The 25,497-nt window shown below is 42.8% G+C and overlaps 1 protein-coding gene across 4 annotated transcripts in view; it reads left to right on the forward strand.

The window, feature by feature from the left end:
* Positions 1-25,497, forward strand: part of PHACTR1 (phosphatase and actin regulator 1) — a 467,204-nt gene that overhangs the window by 195,925 nt on the left and 245,782 nt on the right. Inside the window, exon 1 of one of the 4 annotated variants that reach the window (XM_019543394.1) lies at positions 7,583-7,734. The exons of the other annotated variants lie outside the window; for them this stretch is intronic. The gene's annotated coding sequence lies outside the window, so the exon portion shown is untranslated. Of the gene's footprint in view, positions 1-7,582; positions 7,735-25,497 lie in introns of those variants that run through there. 4 annotated transcript variants of the gene reach the window in all.

Below are 25,497 nucleotides of genomic sequence, written 5' to 3' on the forward strand. Positions count from 1 at the left end.
CTCCAGTTCAAGGCTATTGCTTGTGACAGCAAATTCAGCTAATGACATGCCAATTGAAAGCACTGCAACATTTGGACAAGTTTTCATTAGCTGAACATACTCCAAAGGTAGGATACTTCTGAGAGCTGGTGTTCCAAATTAACCCTTTTATGGGTATCAATTGCCAACACACATTACCCTCCCATGAATGACTATCATATTTTGGGATTGGAAGGAGGAGTCAGTTTTCAGGGCTTTACACTGAAGGCATATGAAGATGCTTGCAGAAATATTTCTGACTAGAAATCTGCATGTCCCTGGGAAGTTTAGCATTCTAGATGCGATGAGCTGTTTGGAGGAGGCCACTTCTTAGTGGAATGCTTGTTAATGTGTAGTCTGCCACCTCACTTTCTTATACAGAAGGTCAGACTGGATGATCACAATGACCCCTTCTACTTGATAATCTGTTACCTTTCTTTGAGCGCTTATTTTTGCATTCAAATGGGAGAGCTCCCTTTCCCTAGCATCCTGTTCAGTGAAAAGCTGACTTGATTGATGTTCACAAGTTTGCGGCACCTCTCCAAGACAGTGATTCACTAAACCACCTCTGATTAAGACAGCATATAAGAACATGCTTTGCATCTAGTACACATTTCACTCTCATTGAAGACATGGGCTAGGTACAGACAGTCAAAAAGCCTGAGGCTAAATTGATTTAATCTTTCAAGGTTAGTTTAAGGTGCATAGATAGAACCAATAAGCAAGTGAACAGGCTCTTCTTGCCTTTGATTCCAGAAATGCAGTGGCTCAGGCCAGAGGCCTGCAGTGGCTCAGGACAAAGGCCAGGGGGCACTAGAGCATACTTCCCTACTCAGATGGACCACACAGGTTGGCCAAAGCTAGCCCACCCACCCTGTGAGGAGGGGTTTGCAAGGAAGGTGCAAAGCATGCTGGGACGCTGGAGGACTGTGAGTTACCTTGAATTTGGAGGGGATCTGGAACAGAAGTTCAATAAACCAATTTAACCTAAATCAGTTAAGTCTGATACTACATCCATCCAGGTTTATCTTAAACCGGTTTCGGCCATTTTGAAAGCAGTTTATGTGCACTGAACTCCTCTAGTGTTACAGATTTGAACTGGTTTCCAATCACTTATACCAGTTTGTGTAATTTCTGTCCCTAGTCGTGATGTTTACAGTTTAATCACATATTTAAGTTCTGTCCTGCATACGGCTGGATTTAAAAGCACATTTCAGTGCTTTCCTGAACTGAAACGTAAGTCAACTCTACAGTTTTCTAAGCCCTTGTAGATGGGCTTGTTTCCTAAGATAATGAGATATGCACCGCCATGTTACATATATCATATGCAGTTCCTTTGTCTTCTCATGTTTTGCCTGTCACATCATTGCCTGGCACATGAACTTCCATGGAGTTATATCAGAAATTATTTTAGCCCATTGTGGTACATTATATTTTTTCCTAATTTCAGCAGCTATTCCCTCTTCCTGTTCCAAGTTACTCTTTTCTGAACTTCTAATTCTGAGCTGTATTATTAAAAACTCTAGCTATCATTATTACCAGTGTCTCTCTGAGCTGCTTCATCCCACCATCAATTCCACTTTTAACTTCACTGCCTTCAAATACAGGACATTTTTAAAACATGCATACACTTTTAATTCTGGTTTATCTTCTCCTCTGAGATTCTCCCGTCTCCCAATCTGTCCATCTCCATATCTGCTCACCTCCAGTCTTGCAGAAAGGATCAAGGGTTTGGTACTAAACTGTTTTATCGGATGGAAGAGCACATTTTTCTGCTGCCCCCACAGGCCACATTCAGATGAGTGTGGACGTTTGGGTCTCCGGAGACATATAGCAGTGGTACACCTTGCATCAAATCCCTACTAGAAGCCCTGGGGAATGCCCATTGGTGTGCGGCAAGTTACCATGGGGATGATAGGGAAGGCTGGGACCAGCACTGTGCTGACCCCAGCAGCCTTACCTGGAGTTTTGGAGGCCTCCTGGGACTGCAGCAGTGGTGATCCTGCCAGGCAGAGCCTGGCTGGCAGCTGCAGTGTGGCTCCAGGCTACCTGGCTCTGGTTTTCAGTGGTGTGCACTGCCTTGGTGTGTGCTGCCTCATTTTTTTTTTCCACAGAAAAACCCACAGAAAAAAAAGTAGAGCAGCACATGCACAGGCAGCACGCCCTGGCAGCACGGAGAACACCTGACTGTGCAGTATGTGGTGCTGCAGACATGTTTGCAGCACCACATACTGTATAACCGTGCTCATCTGGATGCACCCACAGGAAGTGGGTAATTAGCCTGTGCTTCCTTACAGAAAATCCCTTTTCTGTTGCTTATAAAACAAAAGGTCCCTACAGCTGAGACAGTGAGGAATTACTTAAAAAGGATTTGAGATGTTTCTCTTTTTCAGCTAGTTTGCAGAAACCATTGATGCTAAACCACTATGCTTCCAGTGACCTCTGGATCCAAAATCAATTTCAAGTCAGATATTGGTTTAGCCTTGGTAGACAGACCACAGATTGTTTGATTTTTGCTGTTTTTAACTGTTCGCTTTGACCTCACAAGAGGTCAGGCCCTGAACAATTTATGCCTTTGCCCGATTCCAGACTTCAGTTAGACTATTCATAGGAATACAGCAAAAAAGGATTTGACCATGTATGTTTCACATATAATATCACAGGCCTTACATGAAATAAGGAAACAGGCTACTTTAGATTTTCTATTAGTGCTAGGCAGATTTCCTGTAACTTTTTAATGAGATAAAGAGCTTTAGTTAAGCATCCCAGAGATTTTTCGCACAGATAAAGTAACTTATGCATTGAAATTACTAGGCTATGATAATGATCCCACCAAGAATTGAATCAGGTCCCCAGCAGTTAACCGGATTAAATAGTCTGGACCTGGACAGTCTCACTGGAAAAAAGGAATAGGATCTTTCTGTACCCCTACCATGGCTTTCACCCTTCCATGCTGACTGCAGAGGTTAATGGATCCTTCACAATAAGTCAAGCAGCTTTTTCTCCCAACAGGCCTCTGTGCCTACAAACCCAAATGGCAGCCCTACATCATGTGTAAGGTGGTCACTACCTACCTTCCTTCCTCAAGTCCTCCCCCTCTCCCCTTACACCATACAAAAGAACTACATTAACTGCAGTGCACCTGGAGGCTCATGATGCAGGCAGATCCCTACCATTTGATGTGATGAAACGCACATGTTGGAGTTCGCTGTTCTTACATCCATGTCAGTGGTTTTCCAATTGTGTTTTGTGGAACCCTGGAGTTTCACGACAGGTCCTCAGGGGCTCCACAAAGAGACTGCAGGTAATGGCCAAGCGGGCCAGAAGGCAGAGCACCACCATTGCTGGGTGAAGTCACCTGGCTCCACGTCAGTTCACATGACCCGTGAAGACAGAGGCGGGGGTTCTGCAGCAACAGAACTGATATGAAAAGGTTCTGTGACTTTAAGAAATTTGAAAACCACTGATCTATGTGCACAACTTGTGGGCCAAATTAATTCCAGGCCTGAACAAGTTCACGTTCATTGGCTTCATCCCATGTCATATTGAGTCTCATCCTTGACTGATTGGCTGGTTAACATGGGAGAATACTGAAAGACAAATAACCAATGCAAGGCTCCTTGGACCAGTGCTGTGCAAACAAAGAATGAGAGGGGCTTGCCCTGAAGAAGTAACAGTTAATAATAATCCCAGATGTAGACTGAAGTGCATGTGAGCTCTAATCACAATTATAATGGTAACTCTTGTCTTTCCCTGGGGTTTTGGCTAAGAAACTTAATCATTCCACCTCAGCTTGCTTACTTGGCTAGTGGGAATAATAGCGCCTCCCTACTTCAGAGGAGGGTTGTGAAGATTAATGAATTACTGTTTATTGAAAGTTCTGGAAGCTAGAAAAGGCTTTACAAGTCTGAAGTGATGTTTTCATCATGCAGTTTCCAGGACCTAAAAGAGTACAGTGGCCCATCTGTGTGTTGTGAAGTATGTCGGGAGAACAAGAACATCTTGGGAATCTATTTGCTCAGGGGCAATTTTTTAAAAATATGTGTATCCAAAACAGATTATTATCTGGGCTCAGGGAATAAATTATGTATGCAGTGCCAGAAGCAGCACTGGAAGATTGCATACTGCATGCTCCATTGCCATTTTGTGTGATGATCTTAGGCCCACAATTCTGAAATCTTAGCCCCTACCATTAAGCCACCTCCTGAACTGCTTCTTTATTTTGTGGTGTTGGAACAAATTCAATCTTTCAATTATTCTGTTTGTGTCATTAGATTCCCCCCAGGAATAAATTTGACTTACTATTTCTAGGGTTTTTAGAAGCAGGCTTTGTGTTGGATTTTGTAAAGGAAAGGAAGACAGAGCAACATTTTAATTGGGTTATTTCACTGAGATGTCAAATTTAAAAAAGTACTTATTGTCAGTGAAATTAAGGAAAAATATTTTTCTCTACATTTCTCATAGTTTACAAATTATAACTGATCGTCAGGGGTTTTACCCACTTTCTGCATTGATCAGACTTTTATCTCCCATGTTTATGATGGGATGGAGGGAGTCTTACTTTTCCTACTCGCCCCCATCCTAAAGAAAGAACAGGCACCGAGAAGAAACAAGTGCACTGAATTCAGTGAAGCCAGTGGAGTTAGAGGGTGAAAGTTGCTCAGATGTTCAATTCCTCTATATGTGATAAAGGCAGAAGTTAGGGCAGGGTGTCTGACTAACAGTAACATGGCTAACTATCTCTATGTGACACAGGATTTGACCAACCTTGTGATTTAATCTTGAGTTACACAATATTTTCTGGTAGGATCAGATTCCTGTTGTAGCCATGATGGTCCAGGAAATGTGAGAGAAAAAAGGGGGTGTTTTGGTGATATTCCATGTGTTTTTTTAATTTTTTAGGTTGCATCTGCTAATGCATAGGCAATTTTAATCTGTGTTAGAATCCAGTCCTAGTTGTAGCCAGCCACAGGGCCTGAGTAGATTTGAAGACTTCTAGTACTGTACTATTGGGCAGTTCAGTGCAGGAAGACCAAATATGCTTAACAGTAAGTTAAGCATCTTGTTTGACAGATCTTACAATCCAGAAATCTGCTCAGTGATGGTGTTTAATGGTCAAAAATCCTGTTTTGTTTTTTAAATTTTAGTCAATCATGTTGATGCTGATTTATTTTCATTTCCATAGTGTTGGCAGTCTGCTGAGCACTGTACAAACTTGTCTGAAAACACATTGCCTAATTCCTTACTGCACTGCCCTTTAGATAGTTATTTACATTTTTGGAAAGTAGGTAAAAAATCCATCCGTCCACCCACCCTGAGAATGCCCTATTGCATACATCATCTGTAATAGCCAACCCAAGGAAAATCCATACTAGAGGCCAGGGTCCTAATGGATTTTATCTAATCTCTGAAACAACTTCTTTTCCTGCATAGCATTTTTGGGTTTCATGCTGATGTTGATTTCTTAAGTTTTTGCCATTGGGTAGATAGAGGGTTATTGGGTCCACTTGAACCCCCAGCCACTGATTTCCTTGCTATCATAGGGGAAGGGGGTGAATTTAAGACTACCTTCTAATAATTATATTATATATCTGGAAAATTATAACAATGTCATACATTTTCCATATATAGAATCTAATTGTGGGGGTCGTCTTAAATTTAGGGTCACCTTTAGTTTCAGGTAATAAATAAGACAATCCATTAAAGAGCTCAAATGGATCAAAGGCAATCAATTAATAAGTAAGTCCAAGGGAAAATTAAATTATAATCAATTAGTTAAAAGCATTTGACAACAAATATACAGTAATCAAATAGGTTAAATAAACAAAACATCAAACAGTGAAATGTGGAAACAAAAGGAGTAGCCAAACCATATTGATATCATCAATGAAAGAGGGGAGGTGATAGTATTCACCTGGATCCCAGGCCTGTGGTTGGGACAACATGAATTGCATCTAAACCTCAACTTGCTCAGCTCTAACACTCCTACCCTGCCCTGCGGAAGTTCAGATCTGTATCTTGGTAGCAGAGCTCCACTGCTATAAAAAGGTAAATCAAAACAATGAATCCAAGTACTCCTGAATTTGGGGGTGATTCTAATTTGAAGCTGAAACCAGACACAAAATCCACAGTTTGGGACCATCTCTAGAAAAGTCAAAAGATATTCTGATATTTGTGCCTGTACGCCGTTCTATGTTACAGTACATCACCATGCTGTACGTATGACAGTTTTTGTCTGAATGTCCTGACACAAGTTTTCCATGAAAACGTTTTTATTGTGCATTTAATTTATTTATGAAGATGGATTCTCAGATATTTATATGTTGAATTAAAATATTAAAAGCACTTTAAAAGCACTTTCTTTGGGGTGTGGATCCAAGTCTGACACTCTCAAGGAGCCCATCTCTCTAAATCCATTTACCACCAACCCGTTGATATAAACAGTGGGAAACTGGAGAGGTACTGAACTGGATCTGAATATGGACTTTGCTACTGGGGTTTCTTTCCATACTGTAGGTACAAGAATTCCTGCCCCCTCTCCCCAGGAAATTGATTCAATCAACTGTCTTGTACTGTTGAGACCTTTCCTCTAAAAGAACTGTAAGTGCTCTTTTAGGACTCCATGTACTACTTGATGCCTTTCTAACTCAGGTTGGGTATTAAAATAATGTGGCATCCTCCTAGAGTTGGTTTGGAACAGCACTCATTAAAAGATGCAGGCTGCAGATACAGACTTCTGGTCAGAGAGAGAGAGTATGCACTTCCTCTGGGGGAGCGGGGGTTGTGTGTTTGTTTGTTTCCCTCCTTAGCTGTGTGATTTCAAGATCGAAAACCCTGAATAACCTTAGCACAGTTTGAATTATATAATTGTGCTGCCGAGTCATGTGACTGGCTGTCTGAGTAATTCCCTGCAGAAGGAAATAAACTGCATGTTAAAAAGCTCAACAAATAGTGTTTAAAATTAAAATTATAGACATATAGGACATAGGATTTTGTCACTTCATTTGAAATCAGCTACTGCTGTAACAGCCGCATGGAGATTTGATTTATGGTTCACAGCTTAGTGATTTGATGGGATAGAGAACAGGTGGGACTAGCTGGACCTATGGGTTGGTTTCTCTTTCCTTCAACAATATACTCTGTCCCCGAAACTGGTTGCATCTAATGCTGAACAAAATGACTGGTTCCTTGGAAACCTCAGCCAGAAGCTAGGAACTGTTGCCTGTGGAGGTAAGCAGCAACCACATACCTTATAGTCTGAGAGCTTAAAGCCATTATTACTTTTTCTGTGACTGTAAAACAGAAGGAGGGAGAGGGGGAAAGAGAGCATATCTGGCACATCTGTAAACTGTGCCAGGGTCCACTAAAGATGTATTTATAGGTAATATATGAGGGGCAGGAGGATGAGGGGTAGAAACTGAATGTAATTTTTTATCTTAAAAATGCCGTGATGCTGTTCCCAGAGCTGTTAATTGGATTGATTGTTCTGACCTCTTGATCTTCCTTTTCTATGCAAGTTGAATCAGTGAATTGTAACTTGTTTTCAACTGGCTGAATCAGAAGAAGGGGCTGTCTGGCACTGTGAGGCTGGGTGGGTGTGTGTAGTGCTGTGTGTGTGTATTTTCATACCGCAACACTTAAGGAGACTGTTGCTCAGATTTAGAAAGCGCAGCTGTTGCAGAGAGAGTGTGAAAGCTGCTTTGTGATTTCTATCAGGTAGGCAAGCTCATAAAGCATATGTTTTTTCCTGCATATCTTCCTTTTTCAAAGTACTGATAATTTATATAAACACAGCATGGTCTTCAAAGTCCTTCTGTCTGTATTGGTCAGTCATAGTTGATGACTGCAGCTGCCTGTGCCCAAAAGCCACCATGTGTGCATGAGAGGAGATTGTTAGCTGTTCAGAAAATTAGTGAGGCATCTGGGATTGGCAGTGTAGGGGATTAACTTGCAAATCCTACTGCAACAGAGGTAGTGTCATTGCAGCACTCATGATTGTTTGAGGAACCCTAGAAAGTTATAGAGGAGACTGCAGTGGTTAAGTGCAGACTGACTTGAGCAGTCTCTCTGGAAAATGAGGGAGAGAGCTAGAAAAACTTGAGGAAAGGGGGAATATGATCTTCTACTGCCCTGCATTTGGATCCAGTTGCTGCCATGTGAAAGAAATATACTCCAAGAGAAGGAAGTCTATAATTGCTTGCAGGGACTGTGTTATAACACCTATACTGAAGCCCAAAATCAGAGGCTGGGGAAAAGGCTTGCCCTTAAAGAATCCATATTGAAATGGGAGTTTAAACTTTGATTTCATTTTTATTCAGTACTGTGGTTTTGTGGAATAGAGCAACTTCAGGCTAGAAGAGGAAGGAAAGGGAGAAGAAGATTCAAGATTAAAAAGAAAAAGTGTAAAAACAAACATTGGTTACGGCATAAAGTAACAACTCTGTAAATGCTATTTTTAGAAACTGTAGCCTCCTGAATCCTAGCACTGAGTGCATTATTTGTCCTCCTAATACCCCTGTAAGGCAAGCATTCATATGCCTACTTTTGATGTGGGAAAACCAAGGCACAAAAATGTGAGTTTATCTATGGTCCAAGTCAGACTGTGCCAGAACACATGGCTAGTGGAGGTTTGTTGACAAGTTGCACAGGACAACAGGACTATTGATCTGTATGACAGCCTTGGCCATGATGAAGGGCTATGAATAATTTAGGATGTAGTACAGTTCTATTGTGATATTACCCCATTCACACTATAGATAAAAAATAATAATAAGGGTTGGACTACAGACATCCCTCACCATGCCAGGCCAATAGTAAATGTATAGCATAACTTGCCTTAAATCAAACACAAAGTTTTTAACCCCCTCCTTTGCCATAATCTAACTATACCTTAGCTTGGATATTTACTTTCTCCTTACATACATTTCCTACTGCGGTTTCAACCAGCTAGGCTAGGAACAGACATTCAAAAAGCCTGAGCCTGAATTTATTCAATCTTTGCAGGTTAATCTAACCTACAAAGTTTGAACTGATTTGGAGGTGAATAGACGTTCCCTTTTCATTTCAGAAATGCAGGCACATGCCTGCAGTAGTTCAGGCTAGAAGCCAGGGGGCACTATAACAGCACTCCCCTTCCATAGTGCTGAACTGAGAGGGGGCAAGGCCAGAACCCAGCAGGATTAAGGAGGGCACCCAGAAGGGAGTTGATAACACAGTGTTTATCACCCCTAACTCAGTGTTTATCAGCAAATTAAGAAAACAAAAGCTTCTCTCACTTGTTCAAGCTCTTCTTTAACAATGTTTGCCAAGGAAGGAATGGAGGTATGTTACCAGCTGCCTGTTGATTAGCTCCAAAAAGCCCTAAGACAACACTGTGCCATCTGCCTTTGTTCTGTCTGTCTCCCACAGCAGGGACTGTAGCTAGCATATGGTCTGCTAGCTAATGCTGAGAGATGTCTATATAAGGCAGAGGGAAGCGGGGAATCCCTGCTTCAGCATGGAGTGGGAGGTGGGGGTGGGGGGTGAAGAGCAGAAGGAAACCAGGCAGACCCTGCTGTACCTGCAGTCTCTGCCAGAGCTGCAGCCAAGGAGCAGAGAGGAGGGGCCAGCCCAGCTCTCTAGAGCAGAGAGCCCCACCCAACCCAGAGAGTATGCCAGGATGCTGGGCAACTCTGATTTAAGTTAAATCAGGAAAGGGTCTGGGACATGCATTGACTAAACTGCTTTGACCCAAATCAGTTAAGTCTGATACTGCATTCAACAGGTTTAACTCAAACTGATTTCAGCCATTTTGAAACTGGTTTATGTGCCTTGAACATATGTTCTGTTACAGATTTAAACCAGTTTCTGATCACTTAAACTAATTTATGTGTAATGTCTATACCTAACCCTATTGTTATTCTCTAGTGCTGTTGTGTGGAAATCTTTCATGTTAGGAAAGGCAGCTTTTCAGCAGTAGGTGATATAATCCATAAACTATATATACAGTAGTATGTAAATCTGTAAATTAACATTTTGAGATCACTGAATAAAAGGTGCTATGAATGAATGTTGGCCTTCTTGAAAAGTCATGTTACATATCCTACTATACGTTTGGAAGTTTGTATGTATTTGCATTGTTTACTGAATCACTTGTTCTTTCAGTCTGTAGTTATTGGAGACACTTGCAATAAAAAAGTTGTAGCTGAATATTTGAAACATATGCATGCTCTGTCAGATCTGTTGTTTGAAACATGTACATGTGTCTCCTGTGCAACAGAAACAACAGATGCAGTTAGAATAGGTCAGGTTCTGCCACCCTTAAATCATACCCAGTGGGGCCTCCTTACCTCCCAACAACTCCTGGAGGGGCAGAGCAGGATTATATATATACACACACGGACTAGCCAATTGTCCATCAAGAATGACAGTGGGGGGGGCAGGTGGGGACAGAGTGCTGCCACACACCACCCCATGCTGCCATAGCTTTCCAGGAGTGGGGGGGGGGGAAGTCTGCGCCACTGTCCCCCTCTGCCAGCCACCGCCTCCAGTGCCACTGGCCTCACCCCCTTCCCACCCCCTCACCCCCCGCACTGCTCCTTGAAGGCCACCATGAAGGCGGGGCAGAGCAGGGGGAGAGGGGGCAAGACTTTTGTTTTTTTAATGCGATGATAAACACTGAGTTAGGGGTGATAAACACTGTGTTATCAACTCCCTGCTGGGTGCCCTCCTTAATCAGAGCATCCTGATAGGTCCTGGCCATGCCCCCTCTTAGCTCAGCACTATGGAAGAAAAGCGAGGGCTGTTCTGGTGCCCCCTGGCTTCTAGCCTGAGCCACTGCTGGCCTCACCCCCATGCTCTGTCCCCTATGTCCCTGCTATCATGGCGGTGCTCCGTACTCTGATTGGTTGTTTCACTAACCAAAGTGCTCCAAGAGTGTTACAGACAGACAGGGAGACCTTAAGCCCTTTATGATATAAAAATATAGATAGATCTATATCTATATGTATACATCTATATCTATATCTCTCATGATTTGGCTACTAGGATTACAAACTCCCAAGTCCTTCAGCTTCAAAAGTGCAAACCTCAACTGCTCAGAATAAAGAAGGATTTCTGTAGTAGTTGGTACTGGTAGTTCCCTTAACCACTCAGTGGGCTATAGCCAATAAAGCATAATCACTCATCTTCTTCTTTGTACAAAGCCAGTAAACTAAATCTCCCTGCAGCATAATGTCCCAAGGTAGGCACATTTTGTCTAATTCATGCTTGTTATCATCTGTTGACTTCAGTAGAGAATCTGGTCAAATAGGAGCAGATAGTACAGATCCATTGATTTTCATAAGTGGTAGTCAGCCAAACCACAGATTAGATCAGAGATGTAAAACATACGGCCCATGGGTTGGATTTGGCCCACTGAGCCCTATCATCTGGCCCACAGTACTGCATGTGAGATACAGACCAGTGTACACCATGCACTGGACCCAGCCCCATGCATTACATGTGGCATGCAGAGCCCATCTCACACAAGCTACACACAGCATGGGGGGCTGGCACATGCTACACAGAGCATACAGAGCCAGTCTGAGGCATGCACTATATGCAGCATCCATGCCAGACTGGCCCAGCATTCTGGATCTGGAGGTGGTCTGGATCAGGCCTACAGACTGGCCACATGTGCCAGATCCAGTGGGCAGAGCCAATCTGCATTGGCTTCACATGCAGCATGTGCCCCAAACTAGCCCCGGACACTGTGTAGTATATGCCCTGAACCAGCCCCAATCAATGTGCTCTGTGTTTAGCTGCAGCCAGCATGTACAGCATATGGTGCACAGGGCCGGAGCCAGTGCATGCACTGCAAGCAGGGCTGGTCCAGGCCTTGTAACACCCACACCAGACCAGCCCTGCATGCTGGATCTGGCACATGGGGCTGGTCTGTGGGCCCGATCCAGCCCATAAACCTATTCTGCCCCTCAACCAGCCCATGGAGCTATATTATTTTGACACCCCTGGATTAGATAACCAGTATTTCTGAGGCTAAGTAGAGACTGTCAAAAAGCCTGAGGCTGAATTGATTTAGACTTTGTAAGTTAGTTAAGCTGCAGAGCTTAAACTGAGAAACAACTGGACGGACATTCACTTTTGATTCAGGATGTGCAGCCACATACCTGCAGCTGGGAGGTGCTAAAGCATGGCTGTCTGGAATGTAGCCACCATGGACTGTGTGTGTGCTTCCTCTTCCTGCTTCCCCCAAGGCCTCTGGGATTTGCAGTCCAGAATTACAGCAGCAGGACTATACCAGGTTGCTCATCACTTCCTCTTCCTGCTTCCAGGTGCCTCTGGGCTTTATAGTCCACAGTCAAAGCCAGCAGTAAGTTTTTAGCAGAACAGGGTGGTTCTGTATTCAGGAGAAGTGGGGTTTAACCCCCATTCCTGGCTTTAGACCACAGCTGCGGTTTTCCTGGGGGGGCATTCCCTGCCTCCCCCCAACAACCCTTCCCTGCTGTACCAGATAGCACAGCACAGCCCAGCCCAGCCCAGGGCTCCAAAGCATGCTGGGATGCTGGGGGACTGTGATTAAACTTGAACTAGGAAGGGGTCTGGGATAGAAGTTCCATAAACCAGTTTGACCCAAATCAGTTAAGTCTGGTACTACATTCAGCCAGGTTTATTTTAAGCCAGTTTCAGCCATTTTGAAATTGGTTTATGTACTGAACTTCTCTATATGTACTGGTACTGAAACTGGTTTATGTACTTGTTTATGTACACTGAACTTCTGTTCTGTTACAGATTTAAGCAAGTTTCTGATTATTTAAACTGGTTTATGTGTGACCTCCATCCCTAGGATGAACAAGCCATCATGCTTCATTGGATACATAATCTGCAAGTTCTAAAATTAGAATTTATCAAATCAGAATTTATCTGAGGAGATTGGATGTAATAAACTATGAATAATTCAAAACAGTCTTTTATACATTGATTGAATAAATAATAATGGTTCCAAAGGACATATTATGATCTAAATAAATTGACTGATCAATAGATTAAAACTTTGGCCTGACCTGCAGTAGGAGACCATAATGGGTCTTCATAGAGTCCAGATTCCACTCTCAATGAACCTCCTAGTTATGTTACTTAGGGCTGTGCCCATAAAACCTTAAAGATGCCATTCTACTTTATCACTAAGCTCATTAGAATGATTTAGAAGATTATTTGAAAGCTTGTGTTTTAATATTAACCTAAACAAATTACAAAGGACTACATTTAAGTAACATTAATCACTTGATGAAACCAGAAGCAGTGAATAAAAATCATAAAGGAATGAAAATTGAGGCTAATACTTTAGTTATGAATTTGGCTGGCTTAGTAGCATGCCTGCCTCCTGAGAAACCTTGCTGTACACTCTATGCAGTGTTGCTACAGCAGCACTATGCAAAATGTTCACAGTTAATCCTGAAGCTGTGTGAAACATGTTGGTTTTCTTATTTCCTTACAATTCAGAACTCAGCTTAGGCTTGTTAACCATTCATGAAATGGGAAGATCCAACACTGTTTTCTCTGCTTTAAGAAATGTATAGAGCTTTTTTTGCTTCCATTATACTTTTTTTCTCCACGTTTAAGCTACTGTTTCTAAAGGAAAAAAAATGCTTGCAACAGCACTTAGGGCCTTTACTATCTTTCTGTCCTGCATAAAGAGGGTAACTTTTTTAATGTGTTTTTATAATAGATTTCTTCTTACAGAGTGAAAAAAAATTCTTTACGGACAGGTGGAATTTTAAAGAATGGGAGCTATAAGCAAAGGTCTAGGCTAGGTAAAAAGAGCATTATTTTTAAATTAGTTTTTGTCCTGCTTCTAGGTTTAGCAGAATAATAGACTATAAATTCAAGAACGCATATAGCTGGCCTGAATTCACAGCATGCCAGAACATAATGGAGCTTCACTCTCAAATGGCTCAAGTTCTTTTCTAATTCTAGAATCCATGTTCTTCAACAAAGCTCTAATATAGGCAAAATAGTTTTTCCCATCATTTTTCCCCAGCATATTGAGCTCACTTTTAAGTAAATCTGGACCACTTCATAGTAGATCAAAATCTTACAAAATTCTGAAGTTTCAGTTTGAAAGTGGGTGAAACTCAACAATGGTTGAAAAACTTTGAGATGTGAAAGTTTCAGGCTATGAAATTTTGAGCATGCTGGCAAAAGATACCTGGATAGGAACTGAATAAAATCTTTGCATAATCTTCAGAGAAATTTTGCTGAACTCCCCATTGCCTGGCATTCTTGTGGTGGTATTGTACTTTCAGAAACACTCTTCATTTCACGGCATGTAATGTTTTGAGGTTTTGGGGTTTGCTTGGTTTTTTTTTAACCGCCTTATATGTTGTCTGCAACAACAGGAGTTGAAGTCTGGGTGAGTGTTTTCAATTCCTGCTTTATTCCAAAATTACTTAAGCATACAGCTTTTGTTTTCCAGTTGAATAATTTATATACAACTCTAATGCAAAGCACTTTTAAAAAATAATCATCCGCAGTTTCCCACTGGGAGTTGGAAGTGATACCCAGAGGGGGAGAACATGCACTTGATATCATCATAGCAGTAGGGTTAGGGCCAAATTCATTCCTGGTTTAGCTCTATCATTAGAATCGGTGGAATTACAGCAGGGATGACTTTGTGCCCTCCTTCTGCCTTTTCCACCTTTTTTTTCATGCAGTGCAGTGAACTAAAACTTTACGGACTTGTAGAACACAGTTCCTGTTAACAGAAATGTCTGCAGATTAGTAGGGCTGCAGTGTTTTTAATTCCTGCTTTATTATAAATGACTGTTATGTCATGACAATGAGATTTCTTTCCAGTTTAACTGGTTGAATATTGCTGATTGAAGCTGCTGGGCTTTTTGCTAGTATGTTATATTCAGCCCTTCTTTACTAACGTTTTGTTAAATCATTATGGAAAAATAGTCATTTCTTGCTGATCTTTTGGCCTCTGATAAGCACCTTCTGGACAAGCAAATGAGACAGGGAAAGATGTTTTAATTAGTCTTGCTGATCACTCTTTGCCATGATATAGGGGTGGATCCAGGGGGGGTGTGGTTGTACCCCCACCCCCTTTTGATTCCTGCGCCAGGGGTAGGGAAGAGGAGCCCAGGTCCTAATAAAGGCTGTTGGGGCAGGGAGGAAAGGAAAGAGTTGGCTTTGTACTCTCATCAGCTCTGCTGTGGCAATAGTAGTAGCAGCAGTGGGTGGGGTAGGGCAGAGGCTTAGCAGACCCTGGGTAGAGTGGGGTGGCAGTAGGGAGAAATATTATGCCAGCCATGGGTGATGCGTAGGGGAGGGCAAGGGGGGGGGCATGGCCACCCCCCGAAATTGGCCCTCACAAGCCGGGGAATGGGGGCATTGAGCAAAGCACCGGTGGCACTTTTGGTTTGGCCTCTGGTGCTTCCGGGGTCAGCAGTTGGCCACTGGGGGACCCTCCCCACACACCTTGGTCAGCGATCAGCTGCTGTGAGACCCCTCCCCTGGTTGGCAATTGGCCACTGATGCCCCCCCAGACTCAAAAGGCACCAGTCACCCATCATGCCAACTGTTGGAAAACAGCCGTGGTAGTGGCAGTGTTACCTACAATATTTTGGGCTCCTTGCACTCCAGCTCCTATGGAGGGGGCATGGGTGCAGATAGAGGCTCTGACTGCAGTAGCTGGGAGATGGGCTGCCCCTTGGCTGTAGCAGCCACTGTAGTGTGAGCTTGCGAGGGGGCCATCAGGCTCATGCCCTGCTTACCCCCTTCCCTGGCTTACTAGTCTTCCCCCAGCTACAGCATCTGGAGCCCACTTCTGCACCACAGCACTGACAACAGGAGTGCAGGAAGCCCAACCAGGCCTGGTAATGCCATCACCCCCACCTGCCATTCTCTGGTGGTCACCATAATATTCTCCCCCACCCCTCTCTGCCCAGGATGTGAAAGCCCACAAGAACAGGATGAGGGTAAAGCGGGCAGCAGGGCCACATGGGGCCAGGGACATGCAGAGGCTCCCCAAATTCCCACCATGGGGCAGGAAAGGGGCTGCTCCCTGCTTCCTCACCCATTGACTCCTTTCCTGTGGAGCACCTTGGATTGGCTGAGCCTAGGGGTCTGCTTGGCGAGGAGCTCAGTCTCCCCCTGGTGTGCTGTTCTCCTTCCCTGTCAGCAAAAGAGGCATAGGGTTGCACCTCCCTTTTCAAAATCTTATCTCCACCCATAGCAAGATATGTAGTCAGGGAAAACTGATGATTGAGAGAATCCTAATAATACATTTAAATATTTCATTCAGTGTCCAAAGCATGGAGTAGAAGATTATGAAGATAGACAAAAGACAAACAACTATTTTCAGTAGCATAAAAGTTAAAGAAACAGGAGCCTTCCTTCCTCAGGGTTTGTTTTAACTGGAGGTATCCATACAATATAGTTGCCTCACTATTTTATATCTCTTGTCTAAAGGCTCAGCACAGACCCAATGCAGATGAGTAATACATATCTCTCAGTGGAGACATCCCAGCCTTAAAATGAGAGCTGAAGGCGTTAAATGAGAACATCAATATTGCTATCAATATAGGGCTAATGTAGATGGGGAATACATGTTTGAAATCTCAATCGTGGCCTCTCTTTGTTTTTCACACAAAAATAAAGTTATCTGTAGAATTGTGGGGTTTTTTGTCTTATAACTTATCTACTGAAATAACCATTGTTATCTTTTACTTATTAAAAGATACAGGAATAGCTTTTAGAAGTATCATATCAAGGCATGGCACCATTGTTAGAGACGTTGAACCAAAGACTAAAACCAAAACAAACTACATCTGAGCCTGCAGGCTAGAATTATAAGAGGAGTCTCAACTTTTGGCTAAACATGCAGATTAGTAATGCTCACAGATGCCTGCTAAGAATTGGACTGAGATGAGAATTTCATATGCTACAGGAGAGCAAACACTGATTCAAAAGTAACAACTTTGGGTCGCTCCACTCGGCACTACTGTATTTGAATCACCAATTGAGAAATGCAAGGCATCATAATCTATTTACCAATTCCATAAGCTAGCAAGTAAACTTTTATAAGACTGTAAACTCCATAACAGAGGCAAAGAGACACAATAAATATTGATCTCTATCTACCTATACATATGTTATATCTGGGAGTCAAAAGAATAGCTTTTGGATTTGATTTGATTTTTTTACGTTTAGTGAATTCAGGCCCTGACTTCAGCTGAAAGAGGTCTTATTGATGCAGTAATGACATCAAGCAAAATATTTGGTTTTATTTTTCAAGCCAAGATCCTTTTTGTGCCCAGAAACCAAAATCTTTAATTTCTATTTGGGTAATTATGTAACTGAGTTTGTAGATCAGACCTGGCTACTTTACAAATAAGATGAATTTCTGAACAGGTTCCTTTTGGGAGAGAAGCATAGCATTGTATTGAGCTGGAGGTAGTCAGATAGGGATGGAGGCATTTTTATGGGCAGAAATATCATTCAGATGCTTTTGAATGTTTCTTAAACAATGTTGCTGTTTTCTAGCGGAGAATGCTGTTACACTGGCCTGGTTACAGTCTTCTCTGTAACTAAGCTCTCCTGCTTAGAAGTTACTGTTATTAGAAAAGAGACTGAGCGTTGATACAACCACTCTATGCCGCATGTTACTTCTGCTTCTTGTTGGTCCATGTGTCCAGAAGCATGCTCAGCTGAATGAAAGGCGTCATTCTGATGTTACTAATATGATTCAAACTTGCACAATTCAACTGAAAAATATTTTTAATGACTAAATTGGAATGTTTGGTTCTGTTTTATGCCTAACATTACAGGGATTTTGGGGTGCTTAGCTTGAGGCACCTTAAAAGGACATCATTTTCAGGAATGAACCTTAAATCTTTAAGGTATCTAAAACTGTGCGCCCAGAATTGCTGGTCACATGGGAATTTAAGCCTTAACATTTTCTTCATTGCCTTGTTATTTTAAATTCTTTCAAACCTCAAGGGACAGGGAGATAAATCACAACCTAGTGACATTCCATTAGGAAAGTGAAATTATTTTGAAGTGTCTATCCAATTATGTGCTCTAATAAAGAGTAACTTTCAGCATGTCAAAACCTCAGAGATTAAATGTGATAGCGAAATGAGAAACCTTGTCCAGTTCAAACTAAAAGTTTGCATGCGACTCATTTTCCTCTCCTTAAAGAAAAAAACAAAAAAGACTTACGTATAGGCAAGTTGTATCATCAGCAAACAAAAAGCATGTGTCTGCTTATCACACTATCTTTCTATGTTGTGTGGGTGTTCCAGTTTACATGAGAACACAGGGGCTGTGCCTTTGCTGTGCTCACAGCATCTGTATATAATAATTGCCAACTCACTGGAAATGATACCTAATTATAGCTCATGTTGCAAAGTGGAATGGTAGTAGCCCTTGAGAATGGGAGATTCCATTCTGCACTGAGCTTGATACTGATGGGTAGCAGAGATCTAACGAGAATGGCTGCATCTATAGGGTATAAGCTGGAGAGGGACGTAGGTAAGTTGATCCAGGTGTCCTTTCATCATATGCAGTCAGGCATGGAGCAGAAGGTTGTAGCATACCATTGGTCAGTCAGGTTAGGATTATGGGAGAGAAAGGAAATAATCCTTTGACTTTGTTTCCTATTCTGTTGCCATTCCATTTCAGAAGTCACCGTGGGGTATTTGTAGTTTTTCTGAGACTGAAAAATAGCTGCATCTTCTTCTGATACTGTAGTATCACTTTACAGCTACCCATTTTAGATTACCCAAAAAATGCATTTTCCAATGCTTAGAGAGTGAACATATTGTCCCTGTGACTCTCCTACCCCCTGTCAGTCTCAAAAAGAGAATCCAGAGTTCACTCCAAATACATAGGGAATTCATTTGCATTGATGCTTGCTTCATATTAAAAAGAAATACAGTTTTTTTTCTAGCTGTAATGCTGATGGTACTGAAGGAGATCCAGTTAGACCAGGGATGGGCAAAATACAGCCTGCAGGCTGGATTCAACCCACCAGGCCATAAAAATTTTAGAAAATATTTATCTGCTCCTGGCTGCCTGTCAAAGATGACAGGAACCAGGGGCAGTAGGACCCTGGGGAGGTGTTAGCAGGATGCAGCAGCCCAACCCTGCTCCACCCCCAGCCATTTCCCTGCCTTCCTGCCCCCACACTGCTCCAACACCACGTGGCTCCTGGCTGCATCACCAGACCATGGGAGCATGTGCCCGTGTGTGTGTGCATGCATATGTGTGTTCATAAGGTGAGTCCCATATGCAAACCCCACCATACACATGCACCCACACACCCCTCGCACTGCCATACATGCAAACCCCCACACCCACACCCCCAGTTATGCTCTCACCACACACAGCCCCCACAAAGCCCATACCCACCCACACCCCACATATCCACACACACACCCACGTGCTCCCTCACCCCACACCCACACCCATCCACACCCACAAACACCAGCACCCTCCCCATGCCCCACATACCCACACATCCACAGCCCCCCACAAACCTATACCTGGCCCCGCACAACATACAAAAGGAAGACTTCATTTTAAGCTATTGTGCAATCACCTCTATGTACACTACACAAACACATGTAAACCAGGACAAAAATAGTTTTGAAATCAAGTTAATGAATGCTTTAGATGTTCACTTTTTAGAATATAATTTGCTATTTTTCTGGTTCCAAAATGGCAAAACCCCTTGCTGAAAGGAGTATTTCTGGGGTCAAATGGAAGGACTTTTGGTGGCAAAGGTCAGGGGCTAGGGGGAGGAACTTCCAGTCACAAGATGATGGCCAGGGAGCGAGGCACCTACCAAGGGGCGGGGCTACCCATGCAGCCCTTGACAGCCTGCCAAAACTCAGTAAGCGGTCCTCTGCCCAAAATAATTACCCGCTGCTGTGTTAAATACACTTCTGCATATTGTAGCAAAACCTCTAGCTGCCAAGAGAAAAAGGATTAAGGGTCTCATTCAATGGCTCTTGAAACTAGTAGGTGCATTTTCATTGGCTTAAGCAAGTATTTGATCAAGCTCTAAAAGTCTGCTCCCATTACTTAAATAAGAATATACATTCTGGGTGTGTATAAATATAGACTTAAGAATGCTGGAAAAAATCATAATGAACCACCAGAATTTGTGGTTGGCTCTGACATCAGTTTTCATTCTCTACACAAGAGTGGGGGACTAAAGTAAAGGGAAAGATCCTTCACTGTATTCAGCACTGGTGAGATCTGTTAGAAAGAGTCCAATACAGAGCAACAAAAACATTGAGAAGTCTAGAAAACCTTGATGTATAAGGAAAAGTTGGTATAACTGGGATTATTTAGTCCAGAGTACTGAGGGGTTGATAATAGTCTTCAAAAAGGCAGAGGATGGTGATAGATTATTCTCTGTGGCTGTACAGGACAAGACATGGAGCCAGGGAAATTTAGGTTGGATATTTTTACTATGAGGATAGGTAAGCATTTGAACATGTAGAGTGATTGTGGAATCTTCATCCTTAGAAGATTTTTAAGAGCAGGTTAAGATGTGGACAGACAGAGCCTGTGGAGCTGTTTTGCCTGGTCTGCAGGGCTCCCCACAGGCCTGGAAATTTGGCTACATGGCAAACAATGGCAGCTGTAATTGCTGCATTAATTAATGCTGCCTGCCACACAATTGTCAGACCTTGGGGAGCACCAGGGTACAAAACAGAAGCACAGACCTGTACCATCTGGTCTGTGGGACTATACATTTAGCAATGGGATACCAAAGCTCCATGAGCCCCAGCAGTTAATTCTGTCACCACCAAATTCCCACCACATGGCTAAATGATGCGGCCTCTCACTCTGGATCTGGCCTGTGAAATGGCACTGTACTCTAGATTCAGTCCACATACCAACCCTGTGCCACTTATCCAGCCATTGAGGCTAGATGAGTTGTACACCGAGTTAGACAATCTTTTGTCTAGGATGGTTTAGACAGGGATGATCCTGCCCTGAACAGGGGATTGGTTTAGATGACTTCTGAAGTCCCTTCCAGCCTCACTGTTCTATGATTCTTTGAATAGACTGTACTGTATATACTTAGGGTTCATTTTGTTTCTGGACAATATCACAGGTAGCAGGGCTAGACAAAACTTGTTATTACATGTGTATGAAAAAAAAAAGCTTAGCTGCATCTCTTCATGCTTCCTTATCTTACAGGGTTTTTTTGTTGCCAAATATTTGTTAATGCCAAGAAGATGTAGTAACAAGTCTTCAAAAAAGCTGGTAGTAGTATTAAGAGGCAAATAAACTGAACTAAGATGGAGAGGAAGGCTTTAGCTTTAAGTTTTTTGTATGCCCTTTGGGGAATCAAATAGGGTGTATCTTTACTCAAAAGTTAACTTAATTATGCTTCAGTTATTCCTATTGATCTAGCCACTTAAGTTGTGTCAGCACTAGCTCTGCTCTCATTTGTGTACAGTGCTAAGACTTGTAGGGAACAGATCCCAGGGTTTTTAGCATTGCAGCAAGCAAAGCTACTCTACAGGTTATTTTTTCCATGAATTGGAAGACAGCTTGTCTGCCTTTTCCAGCTAATATACTATGGCACTTCTGTGATTCCAGCTTCCATCCACACCACAGGATTACTGTGTTAAGAGCTGAAGAGTTGTTGTAACTCAATTTTTAGACAGGATTGCCTCTTGAGCCAAGCAACTCAAGTTAAAACATTCTCCAGCACATAGGGCACATCTGCACAAGATGTTTATTGAGAAGCAGCCAAATTAGCTCTGCAGTAAAGTCTCAGCATCTACACATACAGCCCTTTTGCTTGCAGAAAACTAACTCTACCATAGCTTAGTACTTGTAAACACAAGTACTGTCCTACACCAGAATTTTTTTAATGCACAGGAATACACACGTAAATGCTTATGTAGTTTCTGGGCCATGAGGGTGCTTCAATGTGGGGGCTTCCTTGCTGGCTAGCCCGGCACTGGAGCACACTCATGTCCCAACCAGCCCCTCCGCAGCACATTGAGCCAGGGCAGAGCAGCCCCCAGGCTAGCAGGCTGATCCCCTGGGCCCTCTGCCAGCTGGAGCTGCTCTGACCTGGCACAATGTGCTGTGGTCCCAGGTGCACGTGTAAATGTGCCGCCCAGGAGCTATTAACTCTGGTGCAATATGAGCTTTGTCAAATTAATTTCACATGCGGATCACCCAGAAAGTGTTGGGGGGGGGGTTTTCCATATGAAGGGGTGTTGGTTAGGGACAAATACCCAAGTTGACTTTTGACTGAAGACAAGCCTTGAGTCTAGCTGCCTCTCAGTTTCCTGTCTGTAAAAATGGGTATTTTCTTACCTTAGAGGTTCATATGTTGTAAGGATGAACATGTTAAAAATCGTGAGGTATTCAATTAACTTCATATTAACTTTCTAAAATGCTAGATACCTAAGGAGAAGACCACATATTTTTTATTTAAAAAAATGGAATCTAAATCTATAGTTGCTGGTTCTGGCTTTATACCTGAATAGGATAGAGCACAGTGCAACCCAAACTTCTAATATCCCAACGTTTAAGAGAAATTTTAAACATTTTAAGTTTTAAAAAATGAATATTTGCAATAATGAAACCAGGAGCTAAAAGCAGCTATATATAGGAACACCAAGGCAGGTTAAGGCCACCTTGCACTGTGCCATTTATAGCAGAAGTGCTGTTGGTTAAAGTCATTCTCCCTTGTTATGTCAACATAAGTTGGAAATATGTTTTCAGAGCTACTTGACTATTAACTTGGGGGCACGGCTTATATCCTACTTCAGGGAAGAAAGATATTGTCATCCTAGTTTAGCTCTGTTTTTGCCCCCAGAAGGTAGGGTAGAAACATTGCATAATATGCACCATTAAGAATATTGGGTTCCTAAAACACTTAAAATAGTTGTGAAAGTAATACACAAATCCAGAAATACTGCACTGAGGGACATTCACCTTATGTGTCACAGAAGACACTGCTCTGTAGTTTGGGATTGTTCAAGTCTTCCACTGTTAAATCTAGCAGAAAGTATCTTTAACTCATTGATTATTTACATAAATTGCTAAATCCACCTTACTTGAAAGCTCTGAGGATCTGACTGCCACTCATGCATTTGAAAATTAATAGATTTCTTTCTTTTAACATTAAGAAATACATATTTCTTTTTCTTTGAGCTTTCATTTCTGGGTTGCTATCTTTCAGTTTTCCAGAATGGCAGAGGCCACTGAAAGTCAGTCCTGGGGTGAAGAAATGAGAGTAAAACATTTCATACCTCAGTAACTCTGCTTCCTAGGGATATGCTAGGCACATATTGTATTCATTTTCAAATGGACTACATTAAGTCTGTGAAAAACATAGATCTGTGCAAGAGAATAGAAGCTTATGTCAGTGGAATCATCATCTACAGAACTGTCTTAGGTGCTGAGAACAGTTTTGCTATGTATGCTTCTTCAGGTGTGTAGCCTGGGTACACCCAGGGGCATGTCCTGTCCACAAGTGGAACGGATGGGGTGGTCAGGCAAGAGTGCTGTGAGAGGGGCCTACTACCTAGGAGCAGTTCCCTCTCTTCCCTATAGAGCCAGGCTGAGACATAGCGCTTAACTATATACAAATGTATTGCTACATAAAAATAAATATGAATAAGAGACATTAAATAGTTACAGTAAAATTAGTATGTCACACCATATACAATAACCTGTACTCAACACATTGCACCACTTTGAGGGACTGCAAAACAGAAACCGGGTGATTCACAGCATAGGCAATAATTAACACCACCTCCTCCCCCTCCCCCCCACACAGAATGAACATTAACACTCTGGAACAGGTAAGTCAAGGCATCAACACAATAAGCACACGTAAGTATCAACTTAGATAAAACCAGGTAAGTTGAGGTAATAATGCAATATTCCAATAATAGGCAGTAAACATATATAGGTAATGAAGACAGGTAAACCCATACAACCCCCCTTAACATCTACAGTACGAAGCAATCATCAATCATAAAATATGGGGGTGCACTCAACACCCCACAAGGTGTTCTGTGGAGCCCATCCCCTTTAGGGCCCCAGGATGTGGGCATGCCCCGTCCCACAATGGAGGAGGTTGGAGGCTACAGACCCGCCTGTCCCAAGCCCACCTCCCCCCATGGGACCCACTTCCCCAGCAACTCCCACTCCTGCTCCCACTCTGAAGCAGCCAAGACTCATTCCCTGGTGGCTAGTCCTGCAAGGACCTCTCTCCAGTGGTGCCTCTGGCTCCTCTTAATGGCCTGGTGCCCCTAGTGCCTACCAGAGCCAAGCCCTTACTGGCTCTGATTCCCTGGCCTCACGCTGGGGATCCTGCGCTTTCCTGAGCCCTGCTCCAGGTACTGGGGCTCTTTTAGTTTAATGCTGAGCCACACTGTGGGGCTTCAGTTATTCGGCCTAGAGCCTGGGCTAACTTGAACAGCCTTGAGCTGCTCTCAATGTCAACCCTCCCTGTGCCATCCTGCACACCATGTGGGGCCCAAGCAGCCTCGTGCTGCTCCCAGAACTGGCTGTCTGTGTGCCAATCCACGCACCGCCCACCCAGTTACTTGCCGGGTTCACAGGCTCAAGCCACCTTGAGCAGCTCACAGAGCCTGAGTGCCATGCACCGATCCACACACCATTGAGGCTCAGGTAGGGTCCTGAGAATGGTCTTCTCTGGAGCTCTTCTCTCCTTGCCATCCCTCACCGCATCTCTTCCAGAGTAAACTGGGAGCATACTGAGACGTGGTGTTCCCCACCTTCCACACCTTATCTAAGCAGAGCTGGCTGGATTCATTGGAGGGAAGCAATCACTATCTCTTACCATGTGCTTTTACTATGCCTAGAGACTGAGACCTCCTGGGGTTCATGAAATACAATTATTACTAATAATAGATTTCCAGTGGCCTTGCATTTATCTCTGCAGCTTAATCTGTAATCATAAATGCTTTGCACACTTGCTGTTTGCATATTTTACTTATTAAAGCATCATTGAAGAAGTGCAAGTCTGTATCTTCTAAGAAAACCTTAAGAACCAGATTCTGGCATCCTTGCTTCCATTGAAGATGTGGCTTTCCTCACAAATATTTCCACTGAATTCACAGGGTACTGCCATGGAATAATGCAGTGTATAACATAAGAATGACATGACACAGCCATCAATGAAAATCATTAGCATGTGAAAACCTTAACTTGCTGGGCGCCCATTCTGCTATCCTTTCTGTAAGCCCTATTAAAATACAAAAAATAACACTATATACTTCCAAGTGAGGTTCTACCTAGTGTTAGTAAGCACAGCAAGCACCATTTTGGTGTATGTGAGATAAATTTATGGACAAAGTCCCTCGAAGTTTTACAAGGATGCAACTCTGTTTACTTCTGGGATGATCAGATTATGGCTGCATACACATGCTCAAATGTTCTGGAAGAATTCTTCTGGATTTGTTTTCCTGGTAGAAAAAC

This window comes from Crocodylus porosus, unplaced genomic scaffold (assembly GCF_001723895.1).
Source record: "Crocodylus porosus isolate Cpor-Errol unplaced genomic scaffold, CroPor_comp1, whole genome shotgun sequence".
NCBI classification, from domain to species: Eukaryota; Metazoa; Chordata; order Crocodylia; family Crocodylidae; genus Crocodylus; species Crocodylus porosus.